The 16,881-nt window shown below is 32.6% G+C and overlaps 1 pseudogene; it reads right to left on the bottom strand.

Moving 5' to 3' along the window:
* Positions 1–3,020: 3,020 nt before the first annotated feature.
* On the bottom strand, positions 3,021–5,558 carry LOC105293911 (annotated as a pseudogene).
* Between the last annotated feature and the right edge of the window lie 11,323 nt (positions 5,559–16,881).

Genomic DNA, 16,881 nt, shown 5'->3' with positions numbered 1-16,881 from the left:
TACTGAGCTACCAGAAAGCAAAATATAAAATGGCTATAAGAAGACTTCATATTTCAAAATCACCCTAAATATAAATGGATTGAATTCACCAATAAAAAGGCACAGAGCTACAGAATGGATCAAAAAACAAAACTCAATCATATACTGCCTCCAGGAGACACATCTCAGTTCCAAAGACAAATATAGACTCAAAGTGAAAGGGTGGAAAACAATATTTCAAGCGAATGGCATTCAGAGGAAAGCAGGAGTAGCGGTACTAATATCGGACGAAATAGACTTCTAAATGAAAAAGGTAAAGGAAGATACCGAGGGGCACTTCATAATGATAAAGAGAATCATGCACCAAGAAGACATAACACTTCTTAATTTTTATGTTCCCAATCAAGGAGCCCCGAAATATGTAAAGCAATTACTAACAGAACTAAAGAGAGAAACAGATCAAAACACTATTGTAGTCAGGGACCAAATTACCCCAATTTCGGATATGAACACGTCATTCAAACAGAAAATCAATAAGGAAATAACAGCCTTAAATGACACATTAGCCTAACAGGACATAGTTGACATTTATAGAGCCTTCAATCCCAGGATAGCTGCTTATACATTCTTCTCTAGTGCACATGGGACATTCTCAGGAATCGACCACTTACTGGGACACAGAGATAGCCTGAACAAATATAAGAGGCTTGAAATCATACCAAACATATTCTCTGATCATAATGCTTTGAAACTAGAGATCAACTGCAAAAAAAAAAAAAAAAAGCAGAAAGAATCACAAATACATGAAAATTAAACAACATACTACTGGATCAGAGAAGAAATAAAAAGAGAGATCAAGAGCACCTTCTAATTACAGAGTCATACTAAAACCAAGTATTACAAAAATAATTAAAAATGTTAATAATGTAGAAAGCTTAAGTTCTTCCTAAAGCTCCTTACGTAAGTTCTATCAACTGTTTGGAATGTATTTTTTGAACTTTTCTTCTTTCAAAATGCGCATAATTTGTGAGATGAGGAAAATGCAACTATATTTTTCTCCAATGCTCCTTGTAAAATTTATAACAATAATTATAAACATTAGGAATGTCACACAAAATAAATATTCTTTTCTATGGAGGCATATAAAAATGTTCTAAATTACCTAATTTCAGTAGGGGTGAGATCAAGACAAGTTTCTTGTAGAGATTATGTTAAAAATAAGACTTGAAGGATGAATAAGAGATAAAGAGGTGGTGTAAGTTTAGTATGACTGGGACAGCTAAAATGTGGGATGAGTCTGAGCTCTTGAGAGGACACACAACTCAAATTATGTAAGACTTTATAGCAATGCTAAGAATTTGTACCTTATACCATGGGTAATGGGAAGCTATTGATGGATTTTTAAAAGAGAGAACACTAGAATATGATTTATGTCTTCAAAATTTTACTTCGTCAATTATATAAAAAAATTGTAAATAGATCATAGGAATCCATTGTAGCGATCCAGATAATTCCAGTGGTCTGGACTAAAGATGGTGAATAGAAAGAATGAAGAGATGTTTGGAGAAAGAATAAGTAGGTCTTAATAATTGTTGATTATTAAGGATGAAAGAATGAGATGAGTCAAGGATGATTCCTGGGTTTCAGCATATACCAGAAATCAGACATAGGACAAACTGGGCAAAAGCATATTTGATAGAAGTCATGAATTCAGATTGAAATCTGTTGAGTTTTAGGTGCCTGGGTATAAAAATACACTTGTAATTATAAAATTAAATAATGTATATATAGTGCTCTGCATGATGCCTAGCAGTGTAAGAACTCAGTACATGACAGCTATTACTACCTATGTGGGTTAGATTAGCAGATTAGGGAGATAATTTAAGTTGGGGTAACAGATGGTTATTAAAGTCATGAGGAAATGATATTAGACAGAGAGGATATAGAATAAGAAAATAGCATCCAGGACTAAGCTTCAAAGTTTACAAAATATTTTCTCCAGAAGCTCAAGGTATACAAGAAATTTGCACTGGTTCTTGGCCCAGATGACAACTGGCTCCATCTGCTTAATCCATGTGCTATTGATAGTTGTACCAGGACATACATTGTACAGTGACCAAGTATGAGACTCCACTGGGCATGTAACCACATCTAGGCCCTCATCCCATTTTTGTCAATTCAGTCTTAGAGAATAAGCTCCATTTGAGGGTAGGGTCCTATATAGAATATTCTAAATATAAATGGGATATTTTTTTCAGTTTCCAGCACTTTATTATTTTTTATATATAAAAGTAATATTTTATCTATCACAAAGTTATTTAGCTTTCATGAAATCCATGTGTGAAAAGAGAGTCTATAAATCCAAAGTTTTTAAAAACTATGCACAAAAACCACAGTGTTTTTGGGAAAAAGTTTATACAAGTAGATTTTAAAATGTTACTTTTTTTTTTTACTAGCAATTACGCATTAACATAAACACACTAATTAAAAATGTGCCATAACCATAATTCGGAAAAATCATTTATCATTTTCTAAATGTATTTCCCACACATCTACCGTATAATATATCTGTTAATTTTGTGCAAGTATAATTAACAATGTTTAATTACTTTTAAGCAAACTAAGGGATTTTCTCACTCAAAATAAATTTTAAATGTCAAACCTATGTCTATACATTTAAAAAGTTTCAACGTTTTTAATATTTCATTGAAAACAATTACACACTTAAAAGTTTTTTATATTATAGGTGCATCACCCTCATTATCTAGTGTAGAATCTTTACTGGATGACGTTTTCTTCCTGTTTTTTTTTTTAAAGTAATCCCTTCAAGCCCAAATTTTTTTTTCAACTATATATTCAAAACAGAACCAGTTTCTAAGTAAACATCTAGTTAAAAAGTTTCAATATAAAATAAAACTTGGCAACCTTATACAGCTTGTATAGTCTAAATGTGATTTATCAATATTCAGAATTAAATTTCTTTAATAGCAGAAAACTTTCGGTCTCGTCTTAATATTCAAAACCAGCAATTTCCCATGAGACTAGAAAGCTAGCAGAGAGGAGTAAACAGATTGAAGTACTGCCTGACTTCTTTTAAAATGATGTGCTCTTTTATCTTTGGAAGTAATCGTCTTAAGTAAAAACAGTTTCTCAGTCTGTTCTCTGGATTAAACAGATTAAATACCACCATCTATATGCTCTGGTTCACATATTTCTTTTGTGAGCCATTTTTAGAGGATAGAGTAGCTTCATAACCTAAGCATTCACCAGGCAAAACTTCAGCTCCTCTGGTAGTTATCAGCCATATAAACATAGGTATAACAGAATTCTTTCATTTCCTAGCAGGCCACTGTGGTGGCATCTGATAATTATATACATGCGTCTGATATCCAGTGATGACCTGAACTGGTGAACTTGGATAAGGAGGATATGTGTGAACATACTGAATTATAGGATTCATCCTGGTTGGAGGCTGTGTATAAATTTTAGTGTTTGAATTACTCCAGACACTCTGAAACTGTGGTGGATGAGGAAGATTGAAAACCAAAGAAGGTGGCTGCACATATAAGCACATAAATTTTGTTTCCTGTGCAGATACCAGTTTCAACTTTTTACCATAAAAATTTATCCTTGATTCTACTATTTTCTGCACTTCTACATTATAAAAGAAAACAAATTCATAGCCTTTGAACATACCAGTTCAATCTATGATCATCTACATTTCTTTTACTGAATCATATCTAGCAAAGAAATTTCAGTTTCACCCATCCTAACATCAATTTCACCAACAAAAATAGTGTTTGGCATGATTTTGCCTTCAGGTAAAATATAGCCGTGATTGGTCATAGCTGATGAGAATTGGGTGCTGGCCTGTCTGGAGATAGTTGAGTTTGGAGTCTCAAAATTTGCAGTAGACTTAATTTCCAAATCACCGATTCAGTCCTCTGCTTCATCTAATCCACTGTCGATCCCTTCTAGTGTATTCTTCACATGAGTTATTGTATTATTCATTTCTGACCAGTTATTTTTTTATGTTTTCTATCTCCATTTTTATGTTTCCTATCTCTTTGTTAAAGTTCTCGCTAAGATCACTGAACATCCTTATAGCCAGTGTTTTAAACTCTGCGTCTAGTAAATTGCTCGTCTCCATTTTGTTTAGTTCCTTTTTTTTTTTTTTCCTGGAGCTTTGTTCTGTTCTTTCATTTGGGACATATTTCTTTGCCTCCTCATTTTGGCTGCCTCTTTGTTTTTGTTTCTATGTATTAGGTGAGCTGCTATGTCTTCTGGTCTTGGTAGACTGACCTTATGTAGTAGGTGGCCTGTGGGGCCCAGTGGCACAGTCTCCCTGGTCACCTGAGCCGGGTGCTATAGGCATGTTCCTTGTGTGTATTGTGTGTGGCCTCCTGTAGTAGTTGAGCTTTGATTGCTGTTGGCACATCAGTGGAAAGGATTGATCCTTAGGCTGATTGGTTGCAAAGACCTGCCATGAATACAGTGGAGGAGCTATTGTGCAGTGGCTGTCCTTATGGAGCAGGATTCACATTAGCAGGGCTCTGGTGCCTCTCGAGTCTGCCTTTTGGGTGTGTCTTTTGTAGAGGTGCTTGGGTGGTGCTCTGATGTGATCTGAAGCTGGCCACTGGGTTTGCTGATTCTGGGGCCTCTTGGGAAAGGCTCTGGTTCAGGCCAAGTTTAGTCGCTGCTGTGCCCTCCCCTGGCCACTTGGTATGAGCTACAAAGTGATCTGAAAATGGTTACTATTTATGCTGGACTTGGAGGTTTCTGGAAGAGGCTAGGCAATGAACCAAGACTAGCTGCTGCTAGTGACAGGCTTGGGGCTGCTTAGCAAGAGGTACAGGGCATGCCAAGGCCAGATTATGTTTCTTTGGTGTTTGTACACTTTAGAGAGAGTTTAGGAAAGTCAGAAGCATGAACCACTTTCTTAAAAAGCCACTGTAAGAGGCTTGGGGGCCCACAAGTTGGGTGGGGCATGGTCTCAAGGAATCACAGGGTGGGTGAACTGTGTGAACAAGGTTGACGGAAATTCAGATACAGTGGGTGGGAGGAGGGCTCAACAAAGGAACAATGGTTTCTGCCACCACTTCTGTCTGGGAGAAAACTGCCCCTCCAGCTCTCACCTTTAAGCCAGATAAATCAGTTCCTCCCTATATGTCCTTGCTGCTTTTTGAGCTGCTGCCCCAGTGCTGGAGCTAAGAGCAAGTGAGTCCATCAGTGAACAAGTTCATGTGTGGGCCCTTCAGGAGGAACATCTGGTACTACAGCCACCCTTTGTCTCACTCAGCCACAATCTCTGCTTGTTTTCACATCTGGTACTACAGCCACCCTTTGTCTCACTCAGCCACAATCTCTGCTTGTTTTCACATCCAGATGTTATGGAGACTCCTCTCTCTGGAATTCGAACCCTGGGCTAGGGAGCCTGAAATGAAGCTGAGACTCCTTGCACCTCCACTTCTCTTGGGGAACCTCCACAGCCAATATGTCCCTCCTGATTCTTAACCACCACACATGGGTGGGTACCAGTCCATTCTGTAGGTTTCCACCCCTCCTACCAGTCTCCACATGGCTTCTCTTGTATCTTCTTAGTTATAGGACTCTTTAGCTAGACTTTAGACACTTTAGGTGATTTTCCATAATGTTTCTTCTGTAGTTTGTAATTTTGATGTGGTCATGGAGAAGGTGAGCAAAGCATTTATCTGGCCCACCATCTTGACACAGAGCTGAATGGGATATTTTGAGATTAAAGTACAATTGTTGGGTCATTGTTAGAAGACATAGTTGAATAAGGCATTTCATTTCTTCCCCTTTTTTCTTTCTTTAATTGCTTCTCGCTTTTCATTCCCTCCTTCCTTTACTACCTTCCGCCTAATAATTGCTAATTGTTTCTAGCAATAAATAATCTGATTCTTTGTGTTTTTCCTTTTTTCAAACTCTTCTATTTTCTAGAGGAATCTCTATTTGCCTTAAATGTATACATTTATACTCACTTCACATAAAATGTTTATTTATATTATAGCTATAGATTTCCTATATCTCTAATACTTGCATTTCCCCCCATTCGTAAGAGATAGAGTGACAAATCTGAATATAATGGGAAGAACACTAAAAAATTTATAATATTCATAAAAGCAATAGAAGAATATTAATTTACTCATAATGGATAAAATTATAATTTATTGAAGAGATTTTACCCAAAAAAATACAGATATAAATAATATTTTTTATTAAGACAGCAAGCTTTCTTTACCAAGAGCCTTTTTTAATGTACTATCCCATCTATAAAAAACACCTAGATATCCTTATTGATATAGGTCTAATTTCTGATGTAGCTAAGCTCTTTATTTCTTCCATCGTAAACCTTTTTATGCTTAATAAAAGCTCTTCTGAGAGGAAAAACAAGAGCAAAAACATTTGAATTATTAATTTAGATTTTTTAGTTGAAAGCTATTTTAGCTGTTTCTCATTTCCAATCACACTGACATTTTTAGCTTTTTTATACTAAAAAAAGCTAAAAGTAAATATCTACCATCTCAAATTCAATGAAGATTATAAGTAGAGTGCAATATAGGCTCTTTCTTTTATGTAAAGGAAAATACATTGTCCTCAAAGCTCCATTTAAATTCAAGTTATTGGAGGAAAAAAATGGCAGACTAATTGTAGTTAAACACTAACGTAATCAATTACATCCAAAATAACAAAAAAGAAAATATATAGGTAGAAAGTGGATGTGTAATACTGGCAAATAAAACTTTAAGTATCCCAAGCACTTCATGTTAGCTGTGATAAAAACAGATTTCAAATCACTGAATTCCAAGCTACTATTTGGAAATCTATTCTATGTCTTCAAGTTAATGAGGAAATATAGTCTTAAAGACATCATATATACTACTTATTTCTAGCAAGACCCTATATTTTCAGTTTTTTATCATGGTGATTTGAGATGGAGGAGAGAACAATTTGAATATATGTGTGACTCCTAAATCTTAATACCTAGAGTTGAGTCAGCCCTTAGTATCTAAGCAGATTGATACTTCTCTAACGAGAATCTATGGGGATTTCTCTTTCTACCTTTTATGTAATACCTTTAATTTTACCCTTTACACTTTCTCTTCTTTCAAGTAGGATGGAAAAAAAAGTGACTGGAACATTTTCCAAAAGCATTATTCTGTCTCTGAAGATTATTTTCTCCACATGCAGAGTTGCTTTCTAATTTCCTTCTAGAGTTAAGTGCTTGGATTATGTGACCAATAGACAGGAGGATATTATCTGTGGAAAATGTTGACTGTTCAACAATTTTAAAAAAAGAACAAGCAGAATAGCACAAATGAAAGATTAACACTAAACAAATCTAGAATGTTACTGCTTCAAATCAAATAAAAGCAACAACAGAATGACAAAGTTTTGATTTCTAAGTATACCATGAGAGTCTCCGTCTATGTGTATGCTAAAACTATTGTTAATAATGTTTATTTTTCATAATTCTTTTCAGTGTCAAAGCTGAAAAAATATCTTAAAATAATTTGGGTTGAAACAATTTAAAAGTCAAGATAATCATAGAACTATAGAATACTTCCCTTACAGCTTATCGCTGCACTACTAGAGGCTTATTTATAGCAATTCCTTTTAACAAATTCATCAGTTATCAAAAAAGGATTACAAGGTATAGTTAAGAAATGCACACACACAATTTGAAGAGACAGAGCAAGCATCAGAACTGAATCTGGCAGTAATGTTGGAATTATCAGACAAGTGATTTAAAACAACTATGGTTAATATACTAAAGACTCTAATGGATAAAGTAGAGAACAGTTGTGAACAGTTGGACAATGGAACCAGAGAGATGAAAATCCTAAGAAAGAACCAAAAGGAAATTCTGTATATCAAATACACTGTAGCAAGAATGAAAAATGTTTTCGATGAGATTATCGGTAGAGAGTTGAAGAAAAGAAATCTCTAGGCTAGAGGATATATCAAGAGAACCTTCAAAAACTGTAAGACCAAAGAAAACAGACTGAAAAAAAAAAAAGCCCAGAATATCCAAAGACTGTGTAATAGCTACCAAAGCACATGTAGTAGAAATGCCAGAAGGAGAGGAAAGAAAGAAAGAAAGAAAGAAATAGAAGAAATATTTGAAACAATAATAACAGCATTTCTCCAAATTAATGTCAGACATCAAACCACAGATCCAGCAAGTATAGGGAATATCAAATTGGATAGATGACAAAACAAACAAACAAACAAAAACTAAACCTAGGCATATTCATTTCAAACAGAAAATCAAAGATAAAGAAAAAAATGCTGAAAGAAGCCAGAGGAAAAAAGCATCTACTTATAGAGGAACAAAAATAAGAATTATATCTGGCTTCTCCTCTGAGACCATAACAAACAAGAAGAGAGCATAGTGCAATATTTAAACTTTGACAGAAAAAAAACCACTAAGCTTGATTTCTGTACCCTGCTAAATCATCCGTCAAAAGTGAAATAGATTTTCTCAATCGGAAATTGAGGAAATTTGTTACCAATAAGTCTATCTTGCGAGAATTGTTAAAGGAGATTCTTTGAGAAAAAGGAAATAAAATACATCAGAAACCCAAATCTGTATAAAGCAAGGAAGAAACTTGAAGAGGGAATAAGGGAAAATAAAAATGTTTCTTTTTCTTATTCTTAATTGTTCTAACAGATAACAGGTTCTTCTAAATAATAACAACAATGTATTTAATTATATATGCATATGTATATCATGTATATATTTATATATGCTTATGTATACTTACATATAAGTTAAATGAATGCCACTATGATACAAAGGATAGAAAAGAAGAAAAACAATTATTTTATTCTAGGGTACTCACACTACTCTCGAAGTGGTATAGTGTTATTTAAAAGTGGATTTGGATTAGTTATAAATGTATATTGTAAACTTTAGAGCAACCACCAAAAATAAAAAGAAAGAAGTATAACTTATATAAAAGTGGAATCATATAAAATACTTAATTAAAACCACAAAAGGAATAAAAAATGGAAGATAAAAATAAAAATAAAGAACAAAGCAATAAGTAAACAATAACCAATAAGATAGATATTAGTCCAAATGTATCAATAATCTCTGAATATCAATGGTCAACTATATCAATTAAAAGATAAAGATAGAGTGGATCAAGAAACAAAGCCCAACTATATGTTGTCTATAAGAAACCTACTTTAAATATAAAGATACATATAGCTTAAAAGTAACTGGATAGAGAAAAATATACCATTCTAACTCTAATCAAAAGAAAGCAGGAGTAGCTATATCAATATCAGACAGGGTAAACCTCAAAGCAAGAAAAGTTATAAAGGTTAAATAAGGGCATTGCATAATAAAAAAGGAATAAATTCTCAAAGAAAACATAGTAATCCTTAATGTTTATGTACCTAACAACAGAATGTTCAACTACATGAGGCGAAAACTAATATAATTGCAAGGAAAATTAGGTGAAACTACTTTCATAGTTGGAGACTTCATTACCCACTATTAAAAAAAAAACAAAAAGCAAAAAACAGATCCAGCAGTCTATAATCAATAAAGACATAGTTGAACTCAATAAACCTTCAATTAACTGAATACATTTGTCAGCTATGGACTATTTCATCTAACAACAGCAGAATATGTGTTTTTCTTAAACTCACATGGTACATTCATCAAGATAAACCACACTATGGGCCATAAAACACACATTCACAAATTTAAAATAACAGAAATCATGCAATGTATGCTCTAATACCACAATGAAATTAAAGTAAAACTCAATAACAGAACAATATTGGAAAATCCCTAAATATATGGAGATTAAACAACACACTTCTAAATAACATGAACATAACATAAAGAAGCATGATTTAGCACATTATATAGACTTGGGCTTGGGTGTCAAGTTAGCATTATATTGTAGAGAACAAATTGTTATCTTTCAGTGATGGAAAAATGATCATTGTTAGCTATTGCTAATCTTAGCCAGGGTATAAGAATATGCCATACTTCCTTAAAAAAAATAAATAAAAAATAATTAATCAATTAATTTTTTTATGCTGGCATTGGTTAATGAAACCCAAAAAGTTTTAGCTGTACACTTTAACAGTAAGGTATGCCATACTTTCTTGATCCAACATTTCAGAATTTTGCTCTTATTCAGCTAGATTGCAAATGTATGATGTAATACATTGATTAATTTTTCAGCTCTGCCGCCTATGCCACACTTAAAATTTAGAGGCAATATATTTATTTTTATTTTGGCTACAGCCTGAATGTGACACAATAAATCAAGTTAACATCAATTTATTTAATGTTTGAATCTCTCTCTTGTAATGTTTGATGAGGGACCAATATCACCTCTTTTTAACCACTTCCAGTGACAATGTTATTCATAAAGTAATCCCTTCTTTTTTTTTAAGTAGCTTTAATGAATAGTAGCTATTTTCATATTTATGTCATAAAAATAATCTGCAACTTGGAAATAGGCCAAAAAAACAAAAAAAACAAAACCTGTTCTTTCAGTTCAGTGCTGGGTGCAACTTCCTATTGTCTAGAATTTTTCAAAAACTCTATAGGGGCATAGGTTAATTGTTAAATTTTTGTCTGGTGGAAATGCAAATAACAGATACCTCCAAAGGTTAAACTTCATGGTTCTATTAGACATTAATTATTTTTTTTGTAACACATAAATTTTACTTTAACTTGCTTCTAAATAGCTAATTTGCAAATGTTCTTTGGACAAGATTTTACCTCTTATTGTTTCCTTTAATTAATGCATTGAATAACATCTTTGACACATTTTATATTTACAGTTGACCCGTGAACAACATGGGATTGAACTGCATGGATCCATTTATATATGGACTTTTTCAAAACTATTTGCACTGTTTTCAATCTGTGGTTGAAAATCTGTGGATACAAAGGAATGACTATATTTATCAATCTGTGCCATTTTATATAAGGGGACTTGAGTATCTGAGAATTTTGATATTTTCAGAGGAGTCCTGGAATCAAACTACCACAGATACTGAGAGACAACTTAAGTTTTTGGAGAGTCAAAAGTTATATGTGAATTTTCAACTATACAGGGGGTCGGAGCCCTGAACCCTTGTGATGTTTAGGGATCAACTGTACATGAAAGACATGATTTTAACTCTTGGAAAATTACACTCTAACATCCATTATGGTCCTGATTAACATAGATTTATTCTAAATAAATGGTCCCCAATTTTATCATTTATTAGAATCACCTGAAGGGCTGGTTAAAACACACAGTTAGGGTAAGGTCCAAGAATTTGCATTTTTAACTAGTTCCCAAGTGATAATAATGTTGCTGATACTGGGACAGATTTTGAGAATTACTGTTCTAATTTATTATTTATTGTTTGGCTCTCTAACATTCTTTTCAAAATGCTAAACATTATCCACAATAATACTTTTTGCATAAGATTTGAGAAGTTATAAAACAATATACAGGAACGTTATAGGATCTTGTGAGTTATACAATTTTCCAATCACTACCGCATAGCAGATTAGAATCAAATCCCCCCAAGAATTAAAAATATGCAAATTAGCAAGACTGGTGTTTTGACATCTTATTTTTTTCTTCAAAATTCTGAAGGCCTTTGTATTTATATGATGAAGGGAATTCTTTATCTACTAAAAAGCAAGGATATTAGATATTATCAATTTTATATTGTTTTAGAACCAATATACTCCAATTTTGAAAATAGGGAGATGTAAAATTTTTTTCTCCATGGTGGGCTCTACTCTACTGATAGAGGAATTTAAAAAATCATCCAGAAGGGGCATTCATTTCCAATAAATTCTCCATTACCAATCACTTCTTAACATTTCCCAGATTTTATTGAGCTAAGAATCACTGAGAGGTACTTGTTAAAAGTAGATATATTCCTTGGCATCCCACCAGATTCTCTAGATCAGAATCTCCAAGAGGAGTTGAAGATGATCAGATGCTTCATAAAGTTTCAGTGATTCTAATTGTCAGGGAAACTTGAAAGATACGGAGGTACAGAGAGGGTGATCCAGGGTCCACATATTACTAATCACTTCTTTGATGCAGTCCAGTAGTTCCCAAATTTGGTTTTATTGTTGATCTCTAAAAGATACTGATTCCTCTCATTCTTAGGTATTTTGATTTAATTGGTATAGAGTGCCACTGGGGCACCAGGATATTTTAAAGCTGCATATTACAGTAAAGTTTAAAAACCACTGACCCAGTCAGTAAGATTTGTTCCAATACATCTATGGGAGTTTAAGAAATTTCTCTGGCTTCAGTATCTCTAAGGTTTATTTTATATCACCTTGAAAGAAGAGGAAAGATTTAAAACCTTGTATGTATTCATTTCTTTGGAGCAAAAGAAGATGGTAGATTTGAATATTTACACTGACCTTTAGGTTGGTTAGTTTTCTGTGTTTTTTACATTATGAGAACTAAGGAATATTCAATCCACTGCTAATTAGTGGAATCTTTCACAAAAGAAATAGTGAATTGGCAGTGAGAAAACACTACATGAAGGTCATTCTCTTCTCTGGCCCTCTATATCCTAATCTTTAAGATTGGAACACTACTTGTCAAGACCTTCATAAAATTACGGTGAGTCTGTGAATGTGAAGCATTTTGTGAAGTAAACAGTACTAATAATATGAAGTATTATTCTCTTCTTGTGGCAATGATATTACTAAAATAATCAAAAGTGACAAATTATAAACACAGAGATAGATGAATGGTTTTTAGAATAAAGTATTCTTAACAAATTTAGTCTCTAAAGTATTTTTAATATTTGTGATCAATATTTATTGTGTGATTATATTTATTGTTATTTAAAATATTTGATATGAGAAAAAGTAAAATATCTGTCAAAAATTCCTAACATCCATGTTCTATTTTATTGTTCTTTTGACAAGTACTTATAATTTTTCTTTATTGTATTTCAGCAAGTTACTTGAAAAATATTTAACCCTATGGTTTTAGTTTGTTTTCACTAAATGATATTAACAAATGTAGTCATTTAGTTTTTTCCACTTTTGTATGTTATACAAGAAACAGATTGGAAATAATACCATATTACTTATGTATCTTAGACAGTAGTTACTTGGATTTTATAAAGGATTTTTGTTATTCACTTGTATTCAGAGAGTACCTATTTTCCTAGCTTAGATTTCAGAGTTAGTTAAAAGGTTTTTCATATCTATAGAAAAAGAAGGCGAGTAATATTTTGAAGCGACACTTGTACAATTTGTTTGTGATGTTACCACCCTAACTTTTTAAAAATATTACTACATACAAATAATACCACTTTCCCCCAACGTAAGACAAAACAAAAGTTGAAACAGACAGAAAGACGAACCTATGTAATTCCATTTCACTTCAGTGAAAAACAGCAAAAATGGTCTTAAATAAATATTCTAAGTGATAGTATTTCAATCATTTTAATAATACTCTATCAAGTACTATTGTTTGGAGTACAATAACCTACCCTTTAAAGTCAAAGAAGTGAGAAAAAATTTTTTTTGTTTTTTTAATTCTTCAGCTTTCTTGTTCTGGGCCAGGATTCTATTAACAAGAGTTTCAAGTCCCATTTGGTTAGCATTATTTAATTAACTTCTAAATATCTCAGGAATCCAAAGATCCTTACTTATTAATAGTTTGAGTGTATATATTAACTGGCAGCAAAGTAGCCTCAAAAAATTCTATCCTGTGTGCACTCTGGGTTCGTCTATGTAGCTGAAGCTCACAAGCCTGAGAATAAACTCTACAATTAAATGCACTACATAGAAGAAACAGGCAAGTGAATTTCTTTCTACATCTGGAAATATGCAACAGACTTTCTCCACAGATTCAATCTAACCCAATATTCATGGATATTTTATTAACAATAAGCACATGGTCTAAGCACTCGGTATGTTTTGAACGTTAAACTGACAATTGTGTGCTGAGTACCTACTGTGTTGAAAGCACTATGCCACATGCTGAATCAGCCTAGTGAGAAAGAGAAATGTGACCTATACCTTCAGAGAATTTGCTGTCAGGTGAGAGGAGACAAATATTCATAGCAATACCAGGAAACTATATGCCCCAAGAGGCTGGGGACTGTATCTATCTCTCACTGCTAAATTCTTGAAATATACCTAAGTGAAATCTAGCAATACACTTACTCACTCTAAATGGAATGAATGCATACATTTACGACAGTTTCTCTTCTCTTTATTTTTAATATTCTTATTCATCTGAAGCTCACTTGGGCCATGTCAGAAATATCTTTATTTCATCTTTCCGGCAGACTATGGAAATTAAGAAGCCCGTTAGGCATATGAATTATTTCCCAGGCTGTGGTTCAACTCAATATAGTACTCTGTGTCAGTACTGTGGCTCAAAGCCAACTAATATTACTGTGTTATTTGCCATTTTCCTATAGGCACTATTGAGGAGATATAGATGTTATCTGAATCAAGATTAATCTATTCACAAGAATATTAATTTAATATTCCTATTGAATATCTTCAACTCATCTATATTTTATTTAAGTATAGTAAATGCCCTTATACAGAAATTATAGGAAAAAAAAAAACACATAGTAGGGGCTCCTAACCCTGGACAATGTTCATAGAAAGGATTTCTGGAGGAAGCAACATCTGAGAATGAATTGTTGTCAAGGATATTTCCTAAAATGTGAAAATGGATTTTTCCTTTAGTGTGTCAGAATTAATTGTGTCTTGGGAGATATGAAATATTTTAAATATCATAAAATATCTCTAAGTTTCTAAGTTCGAGTATTTCTTTTTCTTTTGTAACAAATTTTCTATCTTTTTATAATCAAAATAATATAACAACCAAGATAAAAATGAAATCACAGTAATTTGACTAAGAAGTATTAGTACAAAATTGTTGACTTGTTTGTAAATAAATACTTATATGTACGTATATGTATAATGTACCTATATATAATAATATTTGAACAATACAATTCAATTAATTTAGTAAAAATCATTATTAATATTGGTAGATATGCAGAGGAATATCAAATTATTCTGCTTTATCTAGTACTATATTAAAATTTACTCATTTCAGTGTGAAAAATATATCAAATTAGTTAAGATTTTATTATAAATCTTAGTTTGCATATCTGATAAGATTATGAAGAATCATTGATTTGAGAGCACACAAATCTAGATAAATTGAATAATTCAAGCCTCTGAAAAGTAATAAATGCAGTTCTAAAAGCTATTCAAATTATCTAGAATTATGAACTTGTGCAGGCATCATAGAAAAGACAGTTTGCTCCTCCTTTGGCCTCAGGGCAGGCAATGGACAGGCATGAATGACTTCTGGAGGATTTCAAGGAGACCAGTAATGTGGATCATTGTGAGTTGGTTGGACATGTCAAAAATGTCATAAAGCAAATATATGTATGCACAAAGTCTAACAAAAAAGCGAAAGCACTTTGAGGATTGAAGAAGATGAATAATAATTTTGATGCATTTTTTAGAAAACACAGTCCAGATAAAAGTCTATTTAGCAAAGATTAAAAATATATAGTTGACTACTTCCATTGTTTGAAGTCACTAGATATCTGACCAAATAGCTGATTCAGACAATTATGGCTCTTGTGGTTTTGACTAGCCCTCTCTTTGCCTCAGTTACTAAAGAATATGTATGAAATACTAATGAATGCATAGAAGAAAATATTTTCTAATTTCTATTAGTTTGTTAGAGAGATTTTTTAAAAAGCATTGATGAGAAAGGGATATTTTAGTTGCAAATGAGAAATATTTGACCAGATGAAATGTTTGGCAGGAGTTAGAATAGGAGATTCAGGGTAAAAAAAATCACATGACAGTCCTGACATAAAGGAGAGAATGGTTCACTGTAGTAGAGAAAGTCCAGAAGAGTTGAAATGAAGAAGCTAAGGGGAAATGATACAAGATAAGGCTGACATAGCAGAAGCCGGGTAGCATAATATTTCTCAAATCTCCTGATATGAAGGAGCATCCTCCTCCCTCTATACACACACACACACACACACACACACACACACACACACACACACACACTTTTTCAGGAATCAATTCAATTTTAATATGATAACAATAAATAAATAAACATTAAAATAAAAGCTCAAGTTATTACTATTTTTTAAATTTATAGATTCAACAGATATGAAAATGCTATCAAATTGATATTAAAGTCTTTAGAGAGAGGGAGAAAGCACTGAATCCTAAACACTAGATAAGGGTAAAGGTCAAATATATGGTGACAGAGAGAGATTTGACTTTGGGTGGCTAACACAAATGTAATATACAGATGATATATTATTAAACTGTACACTTAAAACCTATTTAATTTTATTAATTGATGTCATCCCAATATATTTAATAAAAAGTAAAAGAATAAAGTCTCTAGATCTTTCCTCTCAATTTTGATATTGATCTTATCACAGTTTATGAATTGGCATGAGTCTGTGAACCACACTTTAAGTATCAGAGATTAGCAAACATTTTCTATGAAAAGCCATAGCTCTATAAGGCTCTTTTACAACTACCTAAATACCATGTTAATGTGAAAGCAGCCTTAGATAATATGTTAATGAATAGATGTAGCTGTATATCAATAAAACTTTATTTACAAAATTAGCCTGGCTGGATTTAGCTGTAGTTTTCCAATACTTGTTATTGTTTTAGAAAATGAAGAGGCTTATGGATTCTATCCTAAAGCCAATATGAGGAGAATGAAGGATACTAAAAAGAAGATAACTAAAATTTGATACGACCTTTACCTTGTTCACTCTGAATAATGAAATGAAAAAAGAAAAACTTTCTAGAAGACAGATATTACAAAACATATGGACTCAGGT

Source organism: Pteropus vampyrus, unplaced genomic scaffold, assembly GCF_000151845.1.
Source record: "Pteropus vampyrus isolate Shadow unplaced genomic scaffold, Pvam_2.0 Scaffold79, whole genome shotgun sequence".
NCBI classification, from domain to species: Eukaryota; Metazoa; Chordata; class Mammalia; order Chiroptera; family Pteropodidae; genus Pteropus; species Pteropus vampyrus.
Note: the sequence above shows the minus strand (reverse complement) of the source record. Positions and strands in the feature narration are given on the sequence as shown.